This window comes from Gavialis gangeticus, unplaced genomic scaffold, assembly GCF_001723915.1.
Source record: "Gavialis gangeticus isolate Ggan-Ray unplaced genomic scaffold, GavGan_comp1, whole genome shotgun sequence".
Lineage (NCBI taxonomy): Eukaryota > Metazoa > Chordata > Crocodylia > Gavialidae > Gavialis > Gavialis gangeticus.
The window spans coordinates 1,391,603-1,398,709 of NW_017728964.1; the positions used below are offsets into that span (position 1 = coordinate 1,391,603).

The 7,107-nt window shown below is 42.9% G+C and overlaps 1 protein-coding gene across 1 annotated transcript in view; it reads left to right on the plus strand.

Annotated features, from left to right (window-relative positions):
• Positions 1-7,107, plus strand: part of DNAH9 (dynein axonemal heavy chain 9) — a 609,139-nt gene that overhangs the window by 32,608 nt on the left and 569,424 nt on the right. The window lies entirely within an intron of this gene.

Genomic DNA, 7,107 nt, shown 5'->3' on the forward strand with positions numbered 1-7,107 from the left:
CTGCTAAAAGGAGCATATATATATATATATATATGCTCAGTAATGGAAGCCAACTATGAAGTTGATTAAATACAGCCTATACCGAGGACAACACTAGAACACACGGCCCGTACAACACCATTTCACATGTTAAGTTACAGTCTGTATTGATTGCCCTCACAAAACAATGCATTCCTTCACATGCCCCTTGCACAAAAGGGCAGTCACAAAATATGTGATACAGATCTTTCGGCTCCGCATCCCTGTCTTGGGCGTTCCATCAATTTTTTCCAAGCCCCACTTATGCTGAATGTCCCTCACCGGAAGAATATCTGGTATCGTCATCTATATGATATCTGTATGTTCTCTCTTTATTCACTTATATCTGTTACTTCCTTCCTTCCACATATTGGTTATCTGTCCTTCTGTCAGATCTCCAACTAATGTTAGCTCATCTTTCTTTCTAATAATATTAATCACTTTCTTATGGTCTTTCAAGTACTCTAATCCCACTCTCTCAAGTTTATTTACCTGTATGAAGCTCTTGATCATCGCATAGTGGGCTTGCGGCTGCCATGCCCACAATTTTTTCCATTCTCCCCTGTATGTGCCCCATCTTCTTAATGTTCTTCCTGCCAAGACAGCAGAAACATGCAGTCTTCCCCACCTCCTCTGTTATCTCCTTACAGAGCATACTTATAAAGTAAGCATACACAAAGCTTTCCAAATCTGGTATTCCCCAACCTCCTATTCCCTGGCTTTGTATAGCTCCATTCTGTCTACCATTCCTCTTTTACTTTCCCCCCTCAAAACACACATTTACCTCTATACCCTCCTTATCTGTTGCCATGATGGTGGATATACCACTCCAATGTAAGGGATGATCGGCAAGAGTACTGTTTTCACCGCAACTGCTTTATCCTTGAAAGATAACATTCTACCACTCCGTGATCTCAGTATCTGTCTCACTCTTATCTCTAACTTCTCTCACACCTTTGTTCCTTTCCCTTTGGTATCCATTGGGATTCCCAAGATCTTGATTACACCCTCTACCACCTGGAGCCCAAACTTCTGTAAATTCTCCCAGTTCCCCACACCCATCAACATACTTTTCATCTAATTTAATTTCACTTTGACACTTCACCATAGTTCTCAGCATGCTTCAATACCCTCTCAATTGATATGTTGTCCTGAGCCAATATGTTCCCATCATCCATGTGTAATGTACATTTTAATGCATTACCTGTGCCAATGGCTCTGCCACATCCACAAAAAGATAGGGGGACAGCAGGCATCACTGTCTTACCCCTGTTTGTATGGGGAATGTTTTGCTCAAGTAACCATTTACCAGTACTCAATTTCCTGCTTTACTGTATAGTACTCTGACCCATCTGATCATTTTAGCCAGAAACCCCATCCTCCACAATACTTCAAACATGACATCACATTTGCCCCATCATAAGCTTTTTCCAGGTCTAAATTCATTATTATTGTGTTTCTTTTCCTCACTTATACAAGCGATATGACCCCCCCCCCCCTTAACCATAGGGCCTGGTATATCCTCCTCTCAGTAATGGCACATGTTTGTTCTTTTTGTATCACATCTCCTAAATAGTCATGCGGTCTTTTGGCTGATACTTTTGCCATTGATTTGTAATTTACATCTAAAAAGGTTATTGGCCTCCAGTTTTATAACACGTCTTCCTTTCCCTTCTTGCATATCAAAATTACCCCATCTTCTGCAAAATCATCCCCTATCTCCCCACCCTCCACTATTTCCCTGTATATCTCTATTACAGAGTTTCCCAACCACTGGGCCGTGGTGGGTTGGCTGCCGGGTCGTGCCACAAGCCCCCCACTCAGACCCCTGTCTGTCTGCCCGAGCAAGCGGCTTCTGGAGTCAGAGCTGAGCTTCTGGGGTTAAAGCTGGGTGGTGGGGGAGCCCTGAGAGGGAGGCAGCTGGCTTTCCGTGCCCTGTCCCATTCCTGCTGGGCCATGGTAAAAAAAAAACAAAAAAAACAAAAAAAAAAAAACAAAAAACAAACTTTGGGAACCACTGCTGTATTATATCTGTCCCCAGCCATTGCCAAAATTTTTCATAGAATTCCACCGGAAGTCCATCTTCCCGGCGCTTTCCCAGTCTCGCAAGCTTTTAAGCAGTCCTCCCCCTCTTGTACCTAACTTCTCTTCCAATTTTTGCTTCTTTCTATCTTCTATTCCTTCCTTTGTCCCTTCAAGGAATACCTTCATTTTTCCTTCATCCATTCTTTTGTACAACTCTTCACCCTTGCATACAACACCTTCATCCTCTCTCTTATTCAGATTCCTTCTTCAGTTCTCACTGCTTTCAATTTCTTCCTTTTCTTCAATTCTGATGAAAAATACTTACCTCATTTCTCACACTTCTCCATCCAAGGTGCTCTGATTAGAAAGAATTCCCCATCCATTTTCCTCTTGAACAATTTGTCAGTTCATCCCTTTGTCTTCCAGTTCTTTCACTTGTACTCCTCTTACTACCTCCGTTAATAATTCCTGCTTCTTGCCTACAGTTCTTTTAGCTGTGCCACCCCCTTCCTCACTTCTTAGATCAATATTTCTGAAGAATTGTCTTGTTCTATCATAGTCAACCACTCCCAGACACTTCTGTAATATCTCTTCAGAGTCCTCCATCTAAATGCAGTTCCACATATTATTGACACCTTTTCATTTTGTAATAATTGAACATTTAACTTCCACATCTCTTTCCCACTACCTTTTAACTTTTTTCTAAACTCAGTTCCATTCTCAGTATTCAGTGATTGCTGAAGGTCACATCTAAGATCTCCTTCTTTGCAATCCATTTGATGTTAATACAAAATCAGCCCTTGACCAGGGCTGCCACTCCCACTTAGTTCCATCCTCGTAATCACCTTCTCACTAGCCCATCATTTAAACCTGTTTCTCTTATTACATTAATCAGTACTTTGGATGAATTGTCTATCTCTCCCTCCCCTCCATCTCCTGTCCCATCCTCCTCCTTCATAATGCAATTGAAATCCTCCACCAGCATTTGCTGTCTACCTCCTCCTACATGCACCTTCAATTTCTGGGTGATCCTTCCTTCTCTTTTAGCCTCTGCATAGATATAGATCTCTAGCACTTTCTTTTTCAAACTCCACCACTATTCATTGCAGTCTCCCTTCCACAGTCACTTGAACTTGCCACAGTTCTACTTTCTCACTCCTTGAGCAATACTGCAACTCCAGCTGCTTTGTCTGCATCTGATTCTGCCCACCACAATGGTCCTCATCTTCATCTCTTTACAAAGTGCTTGTAATCCATCCCATCCATGGGATTCCACAGTCCTGTAAACATATGACCTCTTTTACCTTACTCAGTATTGGCATAATTTTATCCTACCCCTTCCTCAATAACACATTTCTGACAGTTTTATAGATGCAATAGAAGCCATACTTGTACATTTTCAAATTTCACATCTCTACCACTTTACAAGACTTTTTATGCTGCTGCTTGATGCTGTCAGCTGTAATCCTCCCCCCCTTTGCATCCCCGTAATCTTTGTCAGTTGTTTTATTGTTTTAACACGGGTTCCCCATTCCCCTCTCCCATTTCCCCCCACCGCTTCTTTCCCCTCTGTTAGTTCCAGACCACATTAGCTCTGAGATTTTCACCAACCCATCTACCTCCCTGTATGTGTGTGTGCATACTTGACAGACCAAGACATACTTGAACAGTTAAACTATTTTAGTCCCGTTACAAACCTCGTTACTAAAAGCAAAATTCCTGTGACCCAAAACACACTGAATGGATCCAGACCATGCCATGACAAGAACTGTAAAATCTGCCAACATATCTTCACTATTCCCACAATAATTATACCTCACAACAGAACCATCGCCATTACTGGATCTTATATGTGCACCTCCAGAAATGTAATGTATCTCACCTGGTGCACCAGATTTACATATGGAAAATATGTAGGATAAACCAAACAACAACTGCATACCAGACTGAACACACACCAAAAATCTATCAAAGACAAAAATACCCAATTACCTGTGCATGCACACTTCACACAAGATAACCACTCTCTAATCTCTCAGTTCTAATCCTCAAAGGGAATTTACAAAATGCCTTTCACAGATGAGCCTACAAACTTCACTTCATCAACCTAGTGGATACAAAAAATATCATGGGCTAAATATAGACACTGGATTTATGGCACACTATAACCTGCTTGCCATCTGATAACCCCAAGTAACTTTTCTACAACTTACCCACTACATTTTGTCACCAGGGCACCATTTCCTCCCCACCCCCCAACCTGTTTCTCACCCATTGTCTCTTACTCCCTCTGACCCTTACTGCCACACCTTTACATTTTCACAGACCTGCATTCTTGCATACTGGCTTCTATTCCATCCAGGAAGAGCACAAAACAACTGCAGATGCTCCCTCTGCTTGAAAAAGGGTGTTTGTAACTGAAAGCTTGCAAAGAAGAATTTTTAAAACTATTTTAGTTGGTCTAATAAAAGATATCAGATTTACCCAAAGAGTCTCATCTGCCTATGTCCTTAAATTAACATAGCTACAACCAATACTGTGCTCCTGTGTACCCATCAATCCAGTGCTTTTACTTATCATCATCATCATCACCATTGTCCTCATTCTTTTTGGAGGACTTGCCTCTGAAAAGCCTATGCCAGCCCCCTCTCTTCTATATGGGGTCCACCATCTCTTTCCCATTGTCCCCTTCTGTCTTTCTGCAGTACCAGTACATTTCACTCAGCCTCATTTTAATACAGTCCTCAATTGTTGGTCTGAGTGCCTCTTTTGTGAGCAGGTTTCCAGACGTTCCCCAGGCATACTTGAAGCAAGAAACGATCTGCTTGAAGTGGGCTGTTGGGGCCCCTTGTTGTTTGGTCAAGTGCCCATAGAGGACCGGTTCTCTGGTCAGGATTCTGAAACCTGTCACCACCAGGAGGATTGCATGTACTTTCTTCCACACCTTCCTGTCATATGGACAGTCCCCCAAAAAGGTGGTCAATTGTTTTTGCCTGTCACTGGCAGGTTGGTCTTGGACAGTTAGATGAACCTTTCTGCTCTGTGCTGTTTCTCCATGCCTATACAGGGAATGCCCGCTGGGCTGTCTGCCAGTTCAGGTCTCTGGGCTCCTTCTGCAAGTCCTTGTGGAAGATTTGCTCCCACACAGCCTGGCAGTTGTCACTAGGTAGTAAGTCCCTGGGTGATAAGATGTCTTTTGCCCTTACAACCTCCTGTATCTTGTGGTGTTTCACCAGGGTTGCTAGAGTCATGTCATGCAGCTTGTATCTTTCTCGGAAGTTTTCAGGATCTCATAGAACCATGGGTACACCATGGTCCACAGGCTTCTGTTGGTTGTGTACATCTGCCACTGTCGCAGCAGCTTCCCTGCAAAATACTTGACAAAATAGGCTGTTTTGCATTCTGCCCCTATTGCCAGTTTGCAAATCTGGCTCGTACTTGGCCCAGAGGAAAAGTAGGATGTCTGACATTGATCTAACTCTGGACTGTTTTGCTTTGTACAGCTTGGTCCTCACTACTTTCTCTCACACATGGCTCTGTACTGATATTCCTCCCACTTAACAGGATTTGATGTGCACCAGCTGATCAATGTGTATTTTTTTAAAGAGTATTTCATAAAATTATTTTCTTGATGTTTGTATTATAAGTACATGATATAATGACTAGTGTCCTGGATTGGTACTCTGGAGCATTGGTTTAGTTGTTGACAATGTTGGTGACTTAGGCAATTCCTTTCATTTCCTTGTTCATAAAATGGGTCAATGATACCAACTTTGTGTAAAGTACTTTGACATCAGTCGATGAAAGCCACTGTATAAGAGCATTGGGCTATTGGATTTTTTTTTCTTATTATGACACTGACATATTTTGTTTGCTAAAAATTGTATTTTCAGTAAATGAAAACTTTTTTATTTACCTAAAAAGCCTAACTTGGAGAGTGAAAATTTTTCAACATCATTTTCAATAACATTTATTAATAAAAATGTTAGTAACAAAAGTCACGAAAAATCAAACTTAAAAAAATACTTTTTAATGACAATTTTGATTTCAGTATTTTTTCATTCAGAGAATTATTAGTGTTTAATTATTTGTATTTGATATTATGAGTATTGAAATGTGAGCCACATTATGGAGAAAGCTTGAGAAGTATTTTGAGAAAGAAGGGATTTTCTGGAAAAATGTGTGATGTATATAGTGTAATAGGGGATCCTAGCTCTGTGACTGAGAAGAAGGGGCCAGGGAAGGAAAGGCAGCAGGGCCCCATTTAGGCCAGAGCCTTTGTAACCCAGAAAAAGGGGATGGTTGCCTGCTATAAGGAGGGGACCAGTCAGCACAGAGGGTGTGGAGAGGCCCCTGGTTGTCAAGGGAGGTCCTAGCTGGACAGCAAGAAGACAAGTAGCTGGCAGTAGAGACACGAGCAGATACCTAGAGAAGGGATAAGGGATGAGGCCAGGCCCTGGGCCAGGGGCTCACACTTGCAAAGCTCAGCCCACAGTCAGCCAGCTGCAGGACCCGGCAGGGAGAGGAGAGCAAGAGACTGAACACACCTGCACTCAGGGAACAGGAAGCCCAGTCAGGTGACCAAGTGGGTGGAGCTGAGTGAACTATAGATTTCATAGACATTAGGGCTGGAAGGGACATTGGAAGATCATCGAGTCCAGCCCCCTGCCCAAAGGGCAGGAAGTCAGCTGGGGTCATAGGATCCTAGCAAGATAAGCATCCAATTTGCTCTTCCCAGGCCAGAGCTAGCCATGGCTGTGGAGGGAGGCAGCCCTGTAGGGAGATGGGTGGAAACTCCACTGCCTGGGATATCTGATGCCTAAAAGGAGGCACTTGCAGAACGAAGAAGCAAGTGCCTGGGAAGTACTGAGAACTTCCATTTTCCCCCTTTCCTTTTCCACCTGTTGTAATGCCTTGAAAGGTCCGCAGAACGGGATTCAAATATTGGAAGGCAGTTTTATGTTCACCCTAGAAGAGCACCCCAGGGGGGTGAGGCACTCGGTGTGTCCAAACAGACTTAAGAACTGGTTGTGGTGAGACCAGAGGGACCCAGGGAAGCAGGAT